Source organism: Pinus tabuliformis, chromosome 3_1 (assembly GCF_031772625.1).
Source record: "Pinus tabuliformis cultivar Carrire ecotype Pingquan chromosome 3_1, CPIR1, whole genome shotgun sequence".
Classification (NCBI taxonomy): Eukaryota; Viridiplantae; Streptophyta; class Pinopsida; order Pinales; family Pinaceae; genus Pinus; species Pinus tabuliformis.
In genome coordinates this window covers 470,156,094-470,171,059 of record NC_142301.1, presented here as the reverse complement: position 1 = coordinate 470,171,059, position 14,966 = coordinate 470,156,094, and the positions used below count along the sequence as shown (strand labels likewise).

The 14,966-nt window shown below is 43.2% G+C and overlaps 1 protein-coding gene across 1 annotated transcript in view; it reads left to right on the top strand.

Moving 5' to 3' along the window:
- LOC149187816 (purple acid phosphatase 2-like) overlaps positions 1–14,966 on the top strand; it is a 276,689-nt gene that overhangs the window by 112,576 nt on the left and 149,147 nt on the right. The window lies entirely within an intron of this gene.

Below are 14,966 nucleotides of genomic sequence, written 5' to 3'. Positions count from 1 at the left end.
AAAAATAACTATCATTTTTGTGTGTGCTAGCATTTCTCAATTTCCAACATTTTATTTTCCACAGTGTTTTTATTGTGAAGAAATTGCAGTGTGATTATTTCAATATTCTTCTGTAACAAAATAAACTGAATAATTTATTCAGTTAGAAGAATGAATCTGAGTTGCTGCATTTCGAAAGAATTTTCACAAACTAGCTTGTATTTCCTTGGATAGGTGGCTTTCTTTAGGGTTGTATGAGCTTTGTATTCGGTGCAATAAACCATAAGAGATCCTTTCTCCTTCGTTGCTTTGACCTAGTGAACACCTTGGAAGCATTTTTCCCATGTTTTTTTAGAAAACCCTAGGTCTAGTGCATTTCTAGGTCTTTCAAAGAGAGCAAAGAACCTTTGGGAAGTACCATATCACCACATAAAGATCCTTTGAGAGGCCCCAACCCATTTGAGAACTATACGTTAGGAAAACACATTACCCTTGCATGCCTCAAACCCTAGGTCTTGATCTTCTTACCCAAGTTATTTCTTGGAGAGCGAATTAGCTTCCTTGAAGCATTGAGCCTTTATTTTGTCTCTCCTTGAATGGGCTTTGTGAAATCACTTCATAGATTAGTCATTGACATATCCATTACAAGTGATTTCTTCCTACCAGGACCATCCCATTGTTGAAAGTCTATAGAGAGCAGGGGGACTTGACTGAGGAGATAGTGGGTCATTGTCCTATTGTTGTCACTTAGTCTAGTAGTTGTTCCTCAGGTTTCCCTTCCTTAGGGCCTTGCTAGATTGTGTTGTAACAGGGATCATGGCCCTTACAATCAACCCTGATACAAGACAAGCAGGGCTTGGTGTCAACAACTATGACCACCAATATTTCCCTAAAAAAAGTACACTTGATCTACTCGTTGATGGTGTGCATCTGTAGTCCTTTCAATCCACATACCTTGAGCACATCTGGCGGGTACTTTGCCTTCCCTTATACCAATCACTGCAACTTCTGCCACTTCAGAAGACTTGCATCTCTAGCTCAATAATTTGCCACTATCAACCCTCTTGTTGCTCCAAGAATCACTGGAATTTTGCCCACACAAATGTGACCACTAGCTACTCTCAATTAATTCCTCAAAGACACCAACACACAGGGTCTTCACAACTGCCCTCTTCTTGCCTCTCTGCTGCTCCAAAGAAAGAAAACGAGACTTAGGGCTTGTAGGTTGCCCGCTTATCACTGAAGTTTTCCTCCTGCAACTCACTGAACTAGGGTACAATAACCATTCCTTTTATCATCAATCCTCCATCCTTGAGATCTGTGAACTAGGGCCCAAACAAGCTGCCCTCTTAGCGGTAATAAGCTTTCCCTTGTTCACTGTACTAGGGCACTACAAATAGCCACTAACATCCCTCCAAGAAATGGTACAAAGGCTACTTCATAACTATCCAAAACTAGACCCTACATCACCTAGCATTCATCAACATAAGAGACAAATACATACCTTTTTGGACGTCCACATAGCTGTCCTAAAACCCACGTCTTTGTGCACCACTTGACTGAGATTTCAGCCTAGGTTATAGACCTTTGCGACTAGGGTTTCCTTAGTCATATATCAGACTTTATTTGTTGTGATTTTCCTCTCAACCCTAAAACTCCTACACTGTACCATTAGGTGACTCAGCCCTCTAGCATACGTCCTCGTCCACAAAATGGGATCTCTACCCACCTTTTTTGCACAAAATTTTGGCTCGGATGTCATAGAGATAACATAGAAAACAAATCAACCAAACCATGCCTAAAACTTCCCTCAAGAACTTGGCCAACCTTTTCCCTAACTCAGCCTAGTCCAACAACACAAGAGAGACAAAAACATTGATCTTCTTCTTCCACTTGGATGAGCTTCTTTAGGTCTGTGGCCAGATCAGATTTATCTCTTCACTTGATGAATTCACTTCGATGTGTGTTGAATGAGGTTTACTTGTCTTCTATCTATATAGGTCTTGGAGGGTTTCCCTTAGCCACCAAGGGTCATCGCATAACTCCAAGCCGACTTAAACAATTTGTTTAACCTCCATAAAATGTAAGACATAAAGTTATTTTCATCCAACCAATACCACTTCATTGATTCCTTTGGTGCCCCTTAGCTCCTTAAGGGTGCTCCACATGCCCTGAATGAACAAACCATCAAAATCTCCTCTTGGTTTCATGCCCACAACTTTGGGTACAAAATCCATTGCTTGGGTACACTTTCCCACAAAACCCATGCGAGTCAAACTTCTCCTAGGGTGTGGGAGTACCTCCTAAGTTACAAAAATCAACACTCCCTCTTAGCGAGGGAGGGACTTCCACCACCCAGAATTATCTCGTCATCATCATCACTGGCGACACTAGACCAAGTCCTTGCGTTCACCACTGCAACATACTGTGAAAGTTCCAAAATCCTGAATCCTACTGCAGCAACTGAGTTTCTTCTATTTGTTAAATAAACTGAACAAATTATTTACTGCATTTTGTGGTAAATATCGAAACTAATACACTACAACCTTCACAAATACAATACTGTAGAAGAAAAATAATGTTGGAAGAATATATGCACACACACACAAATACATAGTAATTTTTGGACCAATGTCCCCGAAAAACTCAACTTGGGACAACCGGTGCAGTAGTTGAGGGTTTTATTATTATGCAATAGTAAATCTTAGTACAAAACTTGGATGCTCAAATTTAGCAATCCATGCAAATAAATCACAGATAGAAAGTCTAGTGAGAAAAATCTCACTCCCATTGGTGATCTGACACTGACCTTGGCTCAAGATGAGCTATTCTCTGCTATCTCTGCGCAGTCTCTGTGTCAGCCTACGCAGTTCTGCGTCCCACAACTCGGACCAATGTATCTCTCGCTAATTGATCAGCTATTGTCTGGAAGATCGATTCCCCTGCCCTTCGGGCTCCCACTCTGGCTTCTGGCATTGAATCACTGCTTCTCCCTAGAAAAATACGGATTGCCCTCTCAAGCACTGCGCTGCCTCTCTATGGCACTCACTACATCTTTGTTATGCACTCATCAAACTGGAAAATCTCTCTCTGGACTTACTATCCCTGCCCCTCTCTCACTACTTCGATCTCACTAAATCACCTACAACAACTTAATGATGCTACTCTGGAGATCGATTTCCCAACAAAATCAAATTCCTGGTGTCTAAAGTGTGTTCTCCAACCTCCATCGAATTTCTTCTTATAATCTCTTGTTGAGGCTTCAATGGTCAAGATTTAAACATAATCGATGGCTAAGATTAACTAGAAATTGATCCAAGTCTTATTCTAGAAGATTCTCATCATGACTTAACTAATACCCTTTAATTAATCAGTTTTCCTAAGTTTAGACTTAGGTACCAGTGAAAAAAGATTAATTATTTTAATTAAGTTGTCTCTAGGTGGAATTTCTAGAAACGATTTCTGGGTTTTGGAGAATACATGTATTCTAGCCTCTCCACAAAGTTTCGTGGCTAGAACACATCTGATGCTACAAAACTAACACTCCCTCTTAGCGAGGAATGTGCTTTAGCACTGCAACCCACTGAAGCAACACCCTGTCTCTGCACCACCTCCTGTCACGATGTTGATGTTTGCTTGCTGCTACCCACCAACTACTGCGCAACTCTGATAAATGTTGCATCCATGCTGCTGTTGGCTCTGCTGAACTGCTGCCAACACTGCATCTGCACTGCAACTCCCTCTCCAGCTGCTACTGCTGCAACTGCAACCACTGCAACGGAAAAGCATCCAAAATACTGAACCAATTGTGTTCAGTATAATGCATTTGTTCGTTGAGTCCTGGATGCAACTAGACTCTGTACTGTCACTGACACCTCTACCTTGTTGTTGACTCTGCTCTATGCCAACTGCACTACTGCCAACTCCACACTGCGCTGCCTAGTATCTGACTCCTACTAGCTACTGTATCTGTCACTCTGCGACCTGACTGCACCAACTACCACTGATCCATCTTGCTACTGCATAATATGGACTTCTGTAGCAAGGTATTGATTCATGAGGTGGACCTCCTTAAGAATCCTGCCCATCGTGTAGCTCTCTGGGGCTGCAAAACCAAATCACCCCACCTCACTCCTGGAGGTATCTCGGTGATCAGGGAAAACTCTTTCTCCAATCTTGAGGACAACCTTTCGATCTCTACGGATGCAGCCCGTTGATCCTGCTTCTACTCCTTGCCCTTCTTTTTGAGAGGACATTGAGTACTGTAGTGGCCAAGCTCACACATCTGAAGCATTTCACCTTGGAAACGTCCTTCTTCCTCCTGCTACCCTTTGATGCGAGGGCCAAATTCTCCTCTTCCTTTACTTGCTTCGACCCACTATTGTTGTTGCTGCCACTGATGGTGCTCTTCAACAAATCTCACCTCATCTCCTACTGTTGTAGATCAAACCACATACGATCCCAACCTAACAACCTTTCTCTGCCTAGAATACCCTAAACGAAGACCTGCCATTCTTTAGAAACATTGTTTAGAGAACCGCATTAATTTTGTAGGCTGAGGCTCTAACCCTATTGCAGATAGTTGGTCTCAGATATCCTGAAGCCTAGTGAGGAAGGGGTCTATGCACTCCCCTTTGTGCATCTTTATGCATCTCAACTTCTCCTCAAGATACATCTTCTGCTTCTCAAAAGATCCCTTGTATAGCGTAGCAAGTGCCTCCCACATCTGATGGGTAGTATCTTTGCCAGCTATGTGAGACACCACGTGATCTCGAACCCCATCGAGAATCAACCTTGTTGCTTTCGCCATCTCCTTCTTGTAGGCCTTCAACGGATTTGCATCTGCAGGTATAGCTACCACACTATCGATGTAAGCTTTGAGATCATACTCATCGAGAAGACAAGAAATTCTTGCCTTCCAGATCACATAGTTGAAGGCTTCCTCTAATCGATCATGATCTTTCAGCCCTGTTGATGCCATTTCTACAAGAATGTCGAATTCCTCTTCTTCTCCTCTGCGCAACTGCTGACTAGATCTACGCACTCCCTGCTGGAGTGGGCAAATCTTCTCATAGTTGTTGTTGCTCTTCTAGGAAAAATCGAAATTCTAGGCTAGAAGTCCCCTGAGAAAAGAATTCGCTTTGTGTGTGCTCTTCCTTCCTCCTGATGGTATTTTGCACTAGCAAACTGCTGCAAAATAACCTAGATGAAGCTCTGCTATGCAAGGAAAATACTGCGTCTCCCTCTTGTAATCGTTGATATGGAAAATCTAATTTCTCTATCGACTCTCTCAGAGAAAAATTTTTCCTCAAAAACTAACCCTTCTAGCCCAAGGACTGTGCTGCCTCTTGAGGGTTTCAAATTGCTGCCTCTGTAGAGATTCAAAATTCCTCCTCCATTCTGCTACTGAGCTCTCTGGCTTACAGTTTGTCCTCTAATACCATGTGAAAATTACGAAATCTGGAGTCCTACAACAACTGATTAAGTTTCTTCTATTTGTTAAATAAACTTAACAAATTATTTAATGCATTCTATGGTAAATATCAAAACTAATACACTGTACCCTTCACAAATAAAATACTACAGAAGAAAAATAATGTTGGAAGAATAGATGCACACACACAAATACACATTTATTTTTGGACCAATGTCCCCGGAAAAATCCAACTTGGGAAAACCGGTGCAGCGGCTGAGGGTTTTATTATTATGCAGTAGTAAATTTGAGTACAAAACTATGGATGCTCAAATCTAGAAATCCATGCAGAGAAATGACTAACAGAAAGTCTAGTGAGAAAAATCTCACTCCCACCAGTGATCGAACACTGACCTTGGCTCAAGATGAGCTTTCCTCTCCTACCTCTGTCAGCCTACGCAGTTTTGCATCCCACAACTCGAACCAACGTCTCTCTTGCTAATTGATCAGCTATTGTTTGGAATATTATTCTCTTGGCCTCTGCGCTTCCACTCCAGCTTCTGGCACTGAATCACTTCTTCTCCCCTGCAAAATAAGGATTCCCCTTTGAAGCACTACACTGCCTCTCTGCTCTGCGTTGCCTCTCTGTGGCACTCACTGCCTCTCTGCTATGCACTCACCGAACTGGAAAATCTCCCTCTGGCCTTATTATCTCTGCCCCTCTCTCACTACTTCGATCTCATTGAATCACCTTCGACAATTGAATGTTGCTACTCTGGAGATCGGATACCCAGCAAAATCGAATTCCTGGTGTTTGAAGTGTGTTCTCCAACCTCCATCTAATTTCTTCTTATAATCTCTCATTGAGACTTCAATGACCAAGATTAAAACATAATCAATGGCTAAGATTAACTAGAAATTGATCCAATTCTTCTTCTAGAAGATTCTTGCCATGACTTAATTAATACCCTTTAATTAATCAGTTTTCCTAAGTTTAGACGTAGGTACCATTAACAAAAGATTAATTATTTTAATTAAGTCGTCTCTAGGTGGAATTTCTAGAAACGATTTCTGGGTTTTGGAGAATACATGTCTTCTAGCCTCTCCAAAAGGTTTCGTGGCTAGAACATATCTGATGCTACAAAAACTAACACATACCATGTAGAATGAACCATGCTCATGTTAGTAGTATCTTTGCCACCTGAATCCTCTGACTTCTTCTTCCTTTCCTGACAGGCCTTCATGCCATCCCACGTTTCTTCTAGTTGTAAAGGTCCCCTTACTCCCAATTGACCACGCGCTCTTCTTGGGTTGTGGATTCTCCCTCTAAACTTGCAAACTCCCACTCAAACTCGACTCCCTCTGAGTTTCTAGAACTTGGTTCTGCTCATGATCTATAGGCTTCCATGTCAGCCGATGTGCACCATGCTCCCTAACTCCAATGACTAATCTAGCAGAGTTATAGCCTTTGGGCCTAAGTCGTTCTTTCCCATCACAGAAAATCACCTCGAACTCTTTTCCCTCGATCACTAAGACAGACAACACGTTGTATCTTTCTGGTACAAACGATATATATTGAACTTGCAACAACCAATATGATTCCATCCTAAATTGCACAACACCCAATCCTCTAATCTCTTTCTGACTCTTGTCGCCAACCACCATGTGCAACTTCGAGGCCCATTCGTTTAGAGCCTTTAACATATCATGTGAACTTGTCATATGTTTCGATGCACCAATGTCCACGTACCATGCAGTCTCATCGATGGTACCCTCGACGAAATGAGAAACTAGGGAAAAGTCCTCATCCTCCAATCTCCTCGAAAGGTCATCCAACTAATAAGAAATAGCGACATCTACTATCTCTTTCCCCTTCTTCTTCTCATTGTCTCCCTTCTTCTTTGGACACTTGATCGAATAATGACCATATTCGCTACAATGATAACACTTTAGCTTACTCACGTCCTTATTTTGCTTACCCTTCATTCTTGCTACATGAGCCATGTTATCATCATAAGTCTTCTTCTTCTTATGAAGACCCTCGTCTCGCAGTTCCTCCTAAGTGAAGTCATCCCACAACTTGTTCTAGTCTGGCATCTTCTCTCATGCAACGATCCCTTTGATGAAGGGGGGCTTCCATTCCTCGATAAACCCTTTAAAGTTTAAAAACAATCCTCACCATTTCAAAATATGTAATAGTTTCACGGATGGCAACAAGCTCATCTCGAACATGAGAAAGTATCATCAGATACGGGGTCACTCCACCATTCGACATCTTGGTGCTCTTCAACTTATCTTTCAATACCAACAGTTGGTTCTCGTTCTTATTCTGGAATAGATTCTGAAGAGCTTTCCACATCTCATGGGAAGAGCTCTTCCCGGACAGATGAGGTATCAAATGATCTTTGACACCATCTAGGATGATCAACTTCACCTTCATATCCAACTCCTCATACGCTTCCAACTCCTTAGGGTCAGTTGGTTTCTTGATCTCCTTGTCAGCGAATTCCCAAATCTTGTTCACCATCAAGACCAACTTGATCCTTTCCTTCCAAGGACTATTATGGTTGGACAAGCCATCCAACCTATCCTCATATCGTAGACCAACTGAAAACTTCGCCATTGCTATTAGGGCTTCAATAACAATGGAACCAACTCCCCTTTGAGTTGTACATTGTGCACACTGCTTCACTTGCCCTTCAAATTAGTTCTGATACAATGTTGATTTTTCCACAGTACTCGAGAATCAAGTTTGAGTCTAAGATCACAATCACAAACACATTCAAATGCCACAACACTTCTACTTTGCACAATGGAAAATACACAGTAGTGAATCAACTAGTACACAATGTTGATTTCTGTAGCATCGGATGTGCTCTAACCTCGAGATTTTGCAGAGAGGCTAAGACGCATTCTCCAAGACCCATAAATCATTTGGGAAAATTCCACCTAGAGATGGTTTAATTAAAATAATTGATCATTTTTTTAAGTATTCCCAAGTCTAAACTTAGAAAACATGATTAATTAAGGGTATTAATTAAATTTGGTGTGAATATTCTAGATAAAGACGAGGATTAACTCCCAGTTAATCTTAACCTTTGATTATGTTTTAATCATGATTGTTGGTGCTCCAACGAGAGATTATAAGAAGGAGATTGATGGGCACTTGGAGAACACACCAAGATAGTGAGATCTAGAGATCAAATTTCTCAAGAGTAGCAATGCTAAGTTGTCAGAGAGAGCTCGAGTGATCTTCTTGCAGTGATGGGTAGGGATATTAGACCGGAGGGGATTTTTCCAGTTTCGGAGAGTGCAAGGTAGAGAAGGCATCAAGAGGTTCAGAGAGGCAATGTAGTGCTTCAGAGGGAGTTCATAATTCAGCTAGGAAAGTCAAGTTCCAGAGCCAAAAGCTGGGGTGTGAGTCCGGAGGGTCAGAGGATCGATTTCTAGTCAGCAGAAGGTCAGAGGAGAAGGGTGACGCAGTTCCTAGATGTTGTGATGCAAATTTGCGTAGGTTGACACAGAGACTGTGTAGAGGCAGCGCGGGGCTAGCCATCCAGAGCCTAGAGCAGATTTAGATTGCTAGTGATAGTGTGAGAATATTTCTCACTAAGTCTTTGCCAGTTTATTCATTGTATCAGATTGCCAGTTTGGGCATCTGAATATTTGTACTCAGAAACTTTTGCATAATAATTAAAACCCTCAGCTGTTGCACCAATTTTCCCACATTGGGTTTTTCCGGGGACGTTTGTCCAAAAACAATGGTGTATCTTTGTGTGTATTTATTTCTTTACTGCACAGTATTTTGTTTCAACTTTCCACAGTATTTTATGTTGTGAAAGATGCAATAGATTTTATTTCGATGTTTACTGTGTAACACTGTAAATAACTTGATTCAGAAATTAGTAAGTGGGAGAAATTTAATCAGTTGTTGCAGTAGGGAATCGGGTTACCGATTTTTCACATGGTATCAGAGCGGAGGTGAAGCAGAGAAGAGCTTAGTTGCAGGCGGAAGAGGGAGTTCGAAATTTCTGTGTAGGTATCAATTCGAAACCCCAGAGAGGCTGTGTAGTCCATTGGCCAAGAGGGCTAATTTTCGTGGAAAATTACTTGTTTGAGTGAGTCGATAGAGAGTAAAGTTTCTGGATCGAAGATTTGTAGAGGCAGAAGGGAGCAACGCAATAGTTTCCATGCAGAGCAAATCTTTAACTAAGACATAGTCATTTTGCAGTAGTTCTTGGCAAAGTATCGTTAGACGGAAAGAAGAGCACACACTGAGGGAATTCCTTCCTTGGGGGGTTTCTAGTCAAGAAGTTTAATTTTTTGCAGCAGAGTAGTAGTAATTGTGTGTGGGATTTCTCACTCCAGAAGGGAGTGCGAATAGCTGGGCGGCAGCTGTGCTGAGGAGAAGAGGAAGCAGTTCGACTTTTTTTAGAGATGGCATCACCTAGGTTGACAGATCAAGATTGGTTGGAGGGAGCCTCCAACTATGTGATTTGGAAGGCTAGAATCTCCTGCCTTCTAAATGAGCATGATCTCAAAACTTATATCGATAGTGTGGTAGTTGTACCCGCCGATGCATATCTGCTTAAGAAATACAAGAAGGAGATGGTGAAAGCTAAGAGGTTGATCCTTGATGGAGTTTGAGATCACATAGTTTCTCACATTGCTGGCAAAGATACTGCCCGACAGATGTGGGAGGCCCCAGCTATGCTGTACGAAGAATCTTTTGAGCAGCGGAAGATGTATCTTGAGGAGAAGCTGAGATGCATGAGGATGCAGAAAGGGGAGTGTATAGACCCCTTCCTTACTAGGCTTCAGGATGTCCGTGATCAACTAGCTTCAGTAGGTTCAACGCCCCAGCCTACATAGTTTGCATGATCGCGACCCCTTCCTTACTAGGCTTCAGGATGTCCGTGATCAACTAGCTTCAGTAGGTTCAACGCCCCAGCCTACATAGTTTGCATGATCGCCCACCTTCTGTACGAGGTGCTAGGGCTACCCATCTCTCCTGTCTAGGCTCCCTTGGACCAGCTAACCAACACTCATGCGAGGCCTCCTCACGGGCATCCTGTCTAGTATAAAGGATATGATCAATGTGGCGTACCTAAACTCTCTTTGGGCTCGACTCTTACACACTATCAACTCTGCTTTCACCTAACGGATGACTCCCTCACACCAGTTGAACACTTGTGGCTGCAAGCAATCCAATGTCAGTAGCAACTAGGCCTTTGTATTCACATGTTAACTCTTAGACCCTGCCAGGCGCATGATCATCCACAAAATAACCCTCATTGGTCTTGTTCTGATTTGCTTTATTGGAATTCTATTTCTCACTAACTAATTGCCTTCACTGCGATATGTTTGGATCAACTCCACAGTGGTCCTCAGATCTTCTTTTCCTCCTGTCACGTTTACTCGTGCACCTCTGCACGATAAACTAGTGAGGAAATATATGTCATCTCTCTCGATAGAGAGCTCATGGTCCCCAATTCTAAACAACCCTTGTTGTTCATCCCACCGTTGGATAATCGAACTCAAGAGATCCTCCTGACCCTTCATCAGGTCAAGTCTGGCATACTTTAGTAGCTCACATTATCTCAAAGCTGCAGAACATGTCAGGTCATTCAACATTTGTAGTTCCTCGGCATCATAGTCTCTTTCTCTCCAAAGACTCATATTGTAAGCCTGATCCTTGCATAACACAATGTTGAAATTCCTAAGTATTACCCATTAAAAATTTTATCTGTATTCTTCTGGTTTATTTCTCCTACTTCTTAATTAGGAACAAGTTATTTAAACATATAAACATAGAAATAAACACAATATATTTTCAACCATCTACAGATCAACAACTGAAAGAAATAGAAAACACACAAGTGACACCGTTATTTTTGGACAACTCGTCCCCAGAAAAACCCAATGTGGGAAAACCGATGCAGTAATTCTGAGGGTTATATTATTATGCAGTGTATCCTTGAGTACAACTGGGTGCCTAACTGGCTCACCCGACAGAGAAAAATAACTGGCAGTAATACCTCTCTATTTGGAAGCAGGTATTCATAAGACTTGCCCCACTAAACCCTCTCCAATAACACTAAGCATTGCGTTAGCCATCCTGGCCTTTGCATCAGCCTCAAAACCCTCTGCATTAGCGCTTTGGGGCACTATGCAGCCTCTGGGACCCTCTGCGTCACTCCTGCTGTCCTCTGCGTGGATGACGCAAGCCCTCTGGCCTCTGTGTTGTCTCTGCTGGGCTCTGCATGGCCTGCTCTGGTTTCTGCATCTCCCTCTCTGCCTCTGTGTTGGTCTCTCGACACTATCTCTGCCTCTCTGTCTAGTACTCACTCTCGTTGTTGATCACTGATTCAACCTTACTTGGCAAACCCCGCTCTCGTAAATCGAATGACTGATCACTCTGGTGCATTCTCCAATTGGCCCTCAAGCCTCCTCTTATACTTTTCTTGTTGGTCCTTCAACGGCCGAGATTACATCTCTAATCAATGGCTAAGATTAGATTTGGCTTGATCCATGACTTTTGGAACCTTCTAACCCAGTTTTATATTAATACCCATTAATATTTTATTTTCCTAAGTTTAGACTTAGGAACTCCATTAAAAATATTAATTATTGTAATATCTCCTAAACTGGGAAGAATCTGCCCAAACCATTTTTAGGTCTTGGATATCTCATGTGCTTTAGCCTCTCCACCAATTTTCATGGCTAGAGCACATCCGATCCGATGCTACCCCAAATCAACACTCCCTCTTAGCGAGGATTGTGCTCTAGTAATACTCCACATTGAGCATTACTCTGATTATACGACACTGTTACCTGTGCGGATTCTAGGCCTCCTCGACCAACATCCTCTGCACTGCTGCATCCTGTACTGCTGCCCATGGCCCTGCCACGGCCACTGCTTCATCCGTACAACAACTCCCTCTGCATCTGTGCTGCTACTGGTCCTTCCTCCCAAACTACATCTGCACTGCAACCCCATCTCATCATGCTGCATCGTGCTACTGCACTGCAGCTCAGTTATTGGGAAGTAAGTAAGTGATCCACCCAACTATTGACATCCTTGTCAGGCTAGAAACACTCCCGATGCTGAAGCTCTCTCTGCTGCTATCACGTGCTCCCTCTACCGCCTCTACGCTGCAACTCCTTGCATCTCACACCGTTGCAAACCTCTCTGTGTCATCCTGCACTGTTGCAACACTCTTCGTGCCTCTCGCATTGCTGCAGCCTGCTAGCCTTGCGTTGACCGGGGACTCTTGCACTGTAGCACTCTCTGCTGCTTCATCCACATATCTTTCTACTGACATTCGCCAGTCCTGCTACTTTCTCTTTGGGCTCCTGTAGCAAGGTATAATCTAAGAGGTTGGGTACCTCAAGGATCCTGCCCCTCATCACCTGTAGTCTTCCTGAATAGAGCTCGATGTCTCCCCACCTCTTCTCTAGAGGTACATGAGCACTTATGCTACAAAAAACAAACAGGATCCTAGGATTCCAGATGACAAAGTTGGATGCCCCGTCCAGCCTATCCTGATCCCTCAACCCATTCATGGCCATCTCTCTGCTCCTCCTGTCGACTCCTTCGAGTCTCTCTACTTCCCTCAGGAAATTCTCTCTTCGACTCCTGCTAAGTCTCTCTACTTCCTGCCTGGAAGTTCTCTGTTAGACTCCCTCTGAGTCACGATTTCCCTTCTGGAAATCCTCCTGCCAATCGTCAAGTCGCACCTCTCCGATCTTCTGTGCACCTGCAACACTGATCCAGATTCCTTGTCTAGGTAGCGACTCCCTCTACCTGGTTTTGCCAGTTAGGTACTGTTCTGCCCACAGTACCCCACCAGCTTCACTCCCGCAAACTGCCCGTAGCTTCCTATGCCCCAACAACTGAAGGAATGAGCTTCTAGGCTCTACGCAATCCCGACACTGGCAAAATTGCTTCCTCAGCCAATTGTGTCAACCCTCTTGGGTTCTGTGTGAGCCTTTTTCTGCCCTCCTTAGCCTTTGCGCTGGCCTCTCTCTGGCCTGGACTGATGATGCAACCCTTCGTCTGTCGCTTTCGGCAAGGAACAACTTCTGTCACTGGGGATCACTGTTTCTGTTGCAAATGCTATCCTCCAGTTGATGCCTTCATCTCTTCTGTGATTTGCAACCATGCTCTGATACCATGTTGAAATTCCTAAGTATTACTTGTTAGAAATTTTATTTGTATTCTTTTGGTTTATTTCTCCTACTTCTTAATTACAAACAAGTTATTTAAACATATAAACATCAAAATAGACACAATACAATCTCAACCATCTACAGATCAACAACTGAAGAAATAACAAACACACAAGTGACATTGTTATTTTTGGACAACTCGTCCCCAGAAAAACCCAATGCGGGAAAATCAGTGCAACAATTCTGAGGGTTTCTGAGGGTTATATTATTATGCAGTATATCCTTGAGTACAATTGGGTGCTAAACTGGCTCGTCCGATTGAGAAAAATAACTGGCAATAATACCTCTCTATTCAGAAGCAGGTATTCAGAAATCCTACCCCACGAAACCCTCTCTAGCAACATTGAAGCAGTGTGTAAGCCCTCTTGGCCTCTGCGTCAGCCTCAAAACCCTCTGCTTCATCCCTCTGAGGCACTGCGCAGCCTCTGGGACCCTCTACGTCACTCGTGTTGCCATTTGTGTCACTCGTGCTGCCCTCTACGAGGATGACGCAAGCCATCTCGCCTCTGCGTTGTCTCTGCTGGGCTCTCCGTGGCCCGCTCTGGCTTTTGTGTCTGCCTCTCCGCCTTTGCTCTAGTCTCTCGACACTATCTCTGCCTCTATGTCCAGTACTCACTGCCCCTCGCTGATGATCATTGATTCGACTTTACTTAGCAAACCCCGCTCTAGTAAATCGAATCACTGATCACTTTGATGTATTCTCCAACTGGCCCTCAAGCCTCCTCTTATACTTTTCCTATTGGTCCTTCAACGGTCGAGATTACATCTCTAATCAATGGCTAGGATTAGATTTGGTTTGATCCATGACTTTTGGAACCTATGAACTCAGTTTTATATTAATACTCATTAATATTTTATTTTCACTAAGCTTAGACTTAGGAACTCCATTAAAAATATTAATTATTTTAATATCTCCTAAGCCAGGAAGAATCTGCCCAAACCATTTTTGGGTCTTGGAGATCTCATGTCCTTTAGCCTCTCCACCAATTTTCATGGCTAGAGCACATCCGATGCTACCCCAAATCAACACACAACCCTTAAATAAATTTCTAGTTGGCAGAAAACTTTGGGAAATCAAGGAAACCAAGCTATCCTTGCGCTTGGCTTGCTAATGCAGCCCTCCTGTGATCACAGGATGTGCTAATGCCCTTCCCTTTCATAGGAAAGGCGTTTAAACGCACCCCATGGCCTGGGCGACCGCGTTAGCCGGCCAAGCCATCCAAGGGCTAGGCAGCAGCGCAGCTGGAGATGGTGCAGAGACAAAGTGATGCTTCAGTGGGTTGCAGCACTAGAGAACATTCTCGCTAAGAGGGAGTGTTGATTTCTGTAGCATCGGATGTGC